Source organism: Barbus barbus (genome assembly GCF_936440315.1).
Source record: "Barbus barbus genome assembly, chromosome: 2".
Classification (NCBI taxonomy): Eukaryota; Metazoa; Chordata; class Actinopteri; order Cypriniformes; family Cyprinidae; genus Barbus; species Barbus barbus.
The window spans coordinates 45,200,195-45,207,600 of NC_136730.1; positions in this window are offsets into that span (position 1 = coordinate 45,200,195).

Here is a 7,406-nt window from a genome sequence, read left to right on the forward strand (position 1 = left end):
CTAAATAAAAAAAAAAAAAAAAAAAAAAAAAGTTAAATTAACCCCTATACTTCAAATTCTCCAATCTACTCCTATAGCTTTGAGATACTTCATTAATCGCACTATATATTTTTACTTGTTCTACTTGCTTTCCCAAAACACTTTCCATACTGAATACTACCACACCCAATTTTCTTACTATCTTACTTAAGTACTAACCTTTATTTTCCATATTTTAAACATTTTATTAAAACATGTTCTATTGTTTCTGCCTGATCACAATAATTACATTTTCCCGTATCATGTTTTCCTATCTTAAACAAGGAATGATTTAATCGTGTGTGCCCTATTCTAATACGAGAAACAATTGTATCCTCTTTCCTATTCCTAAAAACACTTCTTCCATTTCCTACTTGCTTCTGAATACTATACAACTGTCTTCCCTTGACCTCATTATTCCATAGTTCTTGCCATTTATTGTTTATGAATTATTTTATTTTACTTTTAACTTCATTTTTGCTCAACGTCACTTGCACATTTATCTCATTATGTTCTACTGCTTGCTTTGCTAGTCTATCTACCACTTCATTGGCCTCCAGTCCCACATGAGCAGGAACCCACACAAACACTATTAAGCTTACACTACTTATTCTTAGCAAACTTGCAAGTATCTCATATATAATGTCTTGCCTTGATACTTTATTTCCACTTACGAGGCTTGTGATTGCTGCAAACGAATCAGAACATATAGCTACTAATCTCGGTTTTACGTCCTCTACCCACTGGAGTGCAACCATCATGGCAACTAATTCTGCTGCAAATACAGAGATATGATCAGTTATTCTTTTCTTGATACTAATTTGAAATTTAGGAATATATACAGCAGCTGCTGTTCTTCCAGAGATAGGATCCTTAGACCCATCAGTAAATATTTGCACCCATGATGAGTAAGTCTGATCTAAATACTGCTGTGCTATTATATTCTTTAGGATGTTTTTCTCATTCTTAATTTTCATTTGAATTTGTAGGTCAATTTTTGGCATTGGAAAAATCCATGGTGGTATACTGGATAATAACACAGTAGGGCTAACATCATAATTTTCAATACCCGCTTCTCGTGCTTCTCTTTGAACACTCCATCCCAAGCTTTTAATGTTTTTGTTCCCATGTTCCCAGCATTCTTCTAGTACTCCCTTCACTGGATGATTCTTTTTATGACCTTTTATATTAACCCAATAATTCAGTCTTATTTTATGTCTTCGAAGTTTTAACGGATCAACGCCAACTTCTACCTGTAGAGCTGCTATGGGAGATGTTCTGACTGCACCACAACATATTCTTAGAGCTTGATTTTGTATTGCTTCAATCTTTTTGAGTATAGTCTCGTTTGCAAAACCGTAAATTATACTTCCATAATCTAAACTTGATCTAATTAAAGTATTATATATTATTTTCAACAATAATCTACAAGCGCCCCATTCCACCCCTGTTAAACATCTTAATATATTTACTCATTTTTTACATTTCTTAATCAGATTTTTAGCATGTATAGCAAAAGTCATCCTGGAATCCATCCATACACCGAGATATTTGACTACTGGCACTTGCTCCAATTCCTGCTTATATAACTTTACCGTAACCTCTGGTATTTTTTTCCTTTTAGTAAAACATATAACCTGAGTCTTAGCCACAGATAATCTAAAGCTCCAATTATTTGCCCACCCCTCTACTGCTTTTTGAATACTTTGTGTTACACATGCAATATTACGTCCTCTTTTCCAAATTGCCCCGTCATTCGCAAATAATGCTCTTCCTACATCACCTTTTAAATTACAAAAAACATAATTGATCATAATATTAAATAAAACTGGGCTGCATACACATACAGTTCCGTTCTCTATCTTGTATGTCTCTGAATACTCTACTCCTATCCTAACTTGAATTGTTCTTTCAAGAAGAAAATCAATAATCCAATTATACATCTTTCCTCCAATTCCCATACATTTGATTTTAAAAGTCCCTCTTTCCAAAGCATATCATAAGCTTTCTCGATGTCGAATAACACCCCTACCATTACTTCTTTATTAGCCTGAGCTTTCCCAGACCGGATGTCTGAGTGATGTGTGGCTTTTATGGTGCGTGGTGATGAGAATCCAAATGATGTGCAGGTGTGTTCAATCAATGCTCAAGTGAAACCAGGTGAGGGCGTGTGAGGGAGCAGGACAGACAGATCCGTGACAATGATGATGTCATAATGAATTTATAGTTTAACAATAGCAAGAGAGGGATGTGTGTGTGTGTGTGTAAGAGAGAGAGTTGTAGTAGAAAGTACATTGATACCCCATATATCCAAATTTTATGACAGCGCCCTCTTGTGGCAGGGTCTTTAATAAGCATCAGTGGATTCATTTACATGTGTACATCATTTTACATTTATGCATTTGTCAGTCAATTTTATCTAAAGCCACTTGGATTGCATTCACATACTTTGAATCACTGGAAACACAAAAAGCGGCCATTTTTTATTTGATTTGGACCGCAATAATTGCATCATGTTAATAATATATTATAATGTTATATTGGGAAACTGATTGTGTGCCACCAAAAATAAAGAGCCAGAAGCAGCACTGTGGATGTTAATACAGAATATATTTAATATACTACAGATTCTGCACGTGTGCATATGCTCTCAGAGACTCATCCACACCCGCCACATGTGAACGTGTTTATCACGTAATGCGATCACATGCAAATACTGTTGTTTTTGGCAGCCTGTTTTAATTTTAGTTTTAGTCTAGTCTTTGTATGAAGCTGTCATTTTAGTTTTAGTCACGTTCAAGCTCTTTTTAGTCTAGTCAAGTTTCAGTCAACAAAACTGATGACATATTCGTCTAGTTTTAGTCAATGAAAATTGCATTTTAGTCTCTTTTTAGTAATTCTATTTAACCCAGTCAATATAGTATAAGTACCTAGTAGCAGTGGCATACCGTGGGGTTTAGTCAGGGCCTTCAGTAAGCAACAGTAAACTACATGTACACAGCTGGACACAGAGGGCGGGCTGTCATTGAAAGTCAAAATTTGATTGGCTGATGATTCTGTCACTAATGCTTGTAACAAATCAGATGTGACATCTTTCAACAAAAGGGTAGCACTATCTGTAGTGCTGGCCTCAGACTTTTTTATGTAGGATATTCCAGTTCAACCTCAACTAAACTAATCATAGGCAATTTAGTGGACATTACACAAATGAAAATGATACCTAAATAAGCAATAAAACAACAGAGAAGGCCCTGCTTCCCCTGACGGCCCACCACTGCGCTAGTAGTATAGACAAACCAACATTTGATTTTAGCCAAACCCATTTCAAACAAGGTTATCTTATTATATTATTGTTACCTTATAGACTTAAGAATACATCCATTCCAGAAGACGCTCTGATTTGAATTTACAACATTTATTTGACCAGCCAAACATGTTAACATGTCTGTTGTCGTCTTCTAAATAATGCCGCGAGTGGGGCTTGAGGAAGTGATGTCGCCTGCGTCTGCAGCCCCAGAAGTGACACAGGAAACAGAAATACTGCAAAATAATAATAACGCGACTAAACGAGACAAAATAACATTATAACATTTCGTCTCGTTTTAGTCAACGAAAATGAAGAGACATTTTAGCATAGTTTTTATTTTGCAAAACACATTTAGTCTCACTTTTATTCGTCAACAATATTGCATTATATATTTAATTATCGTCATCGTCACATGATCAGCATTTCGTCTCGTTTTCGTCACGTGATAAAGGTTCGTTGACGACGATATTTAGTCATCATTTTCGTTGAAGAAAGCAACACTACATGCAAACACGATATTTGCCCAAGACTACACTATTGGCACAGTGTCAGGAGAATATGTGGATAGAGCAACAGAGGAAGAAATTATTGCACTTATAAACATGCAAACATAAGAAAACCTGACACATGTTTACTTACGGTAGATCTCACTTACAAGACACAGATTTCCATCTGCTGCAGATCAGCCACAGTAAGTAACACCAAAATCAAATGTGCATAACGATACAAAAGGCCTGTCAAAAATCTTTTTGTGGTGAATCTTGTTGCTTGGCAACTACAAACCTGACAGACTGTTCGCTGAAGTTGGTGTTTGCTGTTGGTTATTGGTTTGAATCTCTCTGGTTGTTTGAGGTGAGGGTCATCCAAAATACCAGAAGTAGTAGTTTAAGAACTGACCTTCAAAAGGCATGCTTGATCCCTTTGCATTTATAGAAAAGTGTAAAAAGCAAAGCAATGAAACACAACCAATGCAAGGCCTACATCTCATCTGTTTTACACTGGAGCAGATGACATCTGCCTTCACAATAGCAGCGTTCTTTGCTCCCGGAGTCTCTGATGAGTCGTGGTTAAACTGTGGCTTGGCTCTGGGCCTAATTGGGTGGGTAATTATGATTTGACACGAGCAGAGAGCAGAGTTAATTAAACAGTCAGGCACATGACAGTGATAAGCAGACTGGGAATAACTCCACCTTCAAGTCATGTTGGAATGATTGCATTTATAAGAGGCCATGAACATCATTTCAAGTGGGAAACTCTGGTTTTCCAACTTTCTGAGCACGGTACTGACCGTAATAAGTAAAGTTGTCATTTTGAATGTTGACAGTATTTAATTTTATTTAATTTTATTAAAATTAATTTTATTATATTTTTTATGGTTGGCCAATTAAATGAGAGATGAATCATCAGTAAGCTCTTCTAGAGATGTGCAAAACAGTTTTACATACATTTCACTTCATTCCAGAATGTCTTAAGTGCAAAAAAATGGCAGTTTCGATTTACATCATCATGCAAATCATGAACAAAACTGAGAACAATGCAAATCCTTGACACATTCATTTTTATCCTGGCCAATATAATCTACATTCAAATGCACACACACACACACAGAGAGAGAGAGAAAGAGAGAGAATAATGTCTATGCACTGAAAAAAAACTGGTTGAAGTAGAGAGACTGAAATAATATATTCTTGTAAAATTCACACAAATCATATTTGTTTTATATCAAACAATCAATCAAACAATCTTATATTATTGTATTTATTTATTATTATTATTTTTTTACAACATAGAAGTGCATTCAGTTGTAAATATTTTATAAGTAAAATATTTTTTGTGTAGGATGGCTGTGAATCCCATATTGTTTTGTGTCTGTGTTTTCAACTCCAATCTAATTCAGCACTTCTGCGATAGAGCCAGTTGCTGTAGTTTTATTGAAAATCTTTCACAAAGAGGCGAGAGAGCGAGAGGTACGGTGTAAAATGACTCTGCATTTTCTTTGTTTCTCTGTTGACTCACCCCCATTCACACACACACACATACACACACACACACACACGCACACACACACACACACAAACACACACACACACACACACACATACACAAACACAACCAGTTCCTTTCAGCGACATCTCAGAATGAATCCAGCGGAACAGAGCTTTCCAGAAGCATCAGATGACACACAAGCATGTGCTCTTTCCACAAATAGGGCACAGAATAGTGTCTGAAACTCTTTTACAAGAGGAAGATGTTTTGTACATTGTTACAGTGCTGCAGATTTAGGCTAAGTTAAGCTGTAACTCAGTATTATTGTATTTTGCATTGCTGAATCAACCTAGAAACATTCATTTATTCCAACAAAACAAATTTGAATGGGTTATCAGGTACAAATAAAAATTTCTTAAAGGTTGGATGAGTTTATGCAGTCAACACCAAATTTTGTTTAAAAATTAATAAGTTTATTACACAATAAATTGTTATTTACATCTACAGTAATTACATGAAAATACAAAATTCCAAATACTATTGGATATAAACATTTTAATTGTTCAGGAAGTCATAACCTCTGAAATGCAACAGTCTAAAATCCTCAATATTAAAGTGAACATGAGCTACTTTTCATTCTAAGGTTAATTTATGTTACACAACAAGCATATCTAATGGAAACATGTGATTTGTGCCTTTAATGCTCTTAATGGGATGCATTTATGAAAAGAGCCTAACAAACCGACAAAGACCAAAAACACTCGTTTTTCTCCTCCCGTTTCTCTCCCTCCCTCTCAACTTTCTCTTTGTCACTGTGATTCCTCAGGATGTTTTTAGAAGTTCTTCTGTGAGTCTCTTTCTTCTCTGTTCTGTGTCTTGTGACAGGGAGAGAGAACTTCCCCATTACAGCATTTCCTGAGGCGCACACAGTCAAATACGCTGCTTTGATATGTCAGGGTCTCTCTCTCATTTGCATGGACCTGTTGGTATGTCTTGGTGCTTGCATGTATTTTGGCATGTTCATGACGAGCCTGAGGCGAACTGAGCATGCATGCATATATGCCCTTAGCTATGATAATTAATTAACAGATAAGTCAGCACATGATGAGCATATGACAAGACAACTATTGTGCATGAAGAGCAGACTATCAGACAGAAATATCATCTGTGCATCCAGAATCCGGTTGGATTTTTGCTCGACGCAGCCGCATGCGTGTGAAGTGAATCAAAGCAAACTGGGTCATGGCAGCATGGCAGACTACCACCGTCAGCACTGCATCTAAATCCTCTTCCACTGCGCTTACAAATCCCTTTCAAAGAGCAAATTAAAAGCTAACTTGGTGTTAACACTACACTGATACCGCTGAACTTCATTCTCACCAGCGAGAACTTGCATTTCCAGTGCACCAATGCCACTTCCATAAAACTCAAATGTAAAATGCAAATGTTAGGATATGAATGGCCTGATGCACCGCGCCGTGATTAAGTGTCTGAAGTCTCTTTGGTTTCATTTTAATGAAGCCATGCAATCATGTTCTTTATTAAAGTCTGCAATGCTTTCACACTTTCTGCTCTTTGGATTTGTGATGTATTAAACAATCATGAATGTATCTCTAATTTAATTTTCTATCTGTTAGATTGTGTTTTATTAACGTCTACACCTACCCCAGCCCTAAACTTACTCTTTACAATAATGAAATAATAATTATTGTTGTACAGTGTGACAAAAATAATGCTGTATTTATGTGCGCATGCCCAGTAGCGCCAAACGTATCCCTTATAGCCTTGACTCATCTGAACGCCTTTGATTGGCCATTGCATTAATAAACTCAGTGGAATCGTATGTTGTAACGCTCACCGCTGTTAAAAAAAAAAGAGAAAAAAAATTAGTTTTTTTTGTTGGCCCTAATATGCACAGTTAATTATTCATTTATTTATGACAAGTAATCATCATTGCAAAAAAAAAAAAAAAACTCCACTGTTATCACACACCGCAGACTTTCCTCATTTCGTGCAGGACTATTATTACAAAGGCAAAATCAATGCAAATCAGTGGATATGTCTATGTTATACACAATTATTATTATAAAGCAGT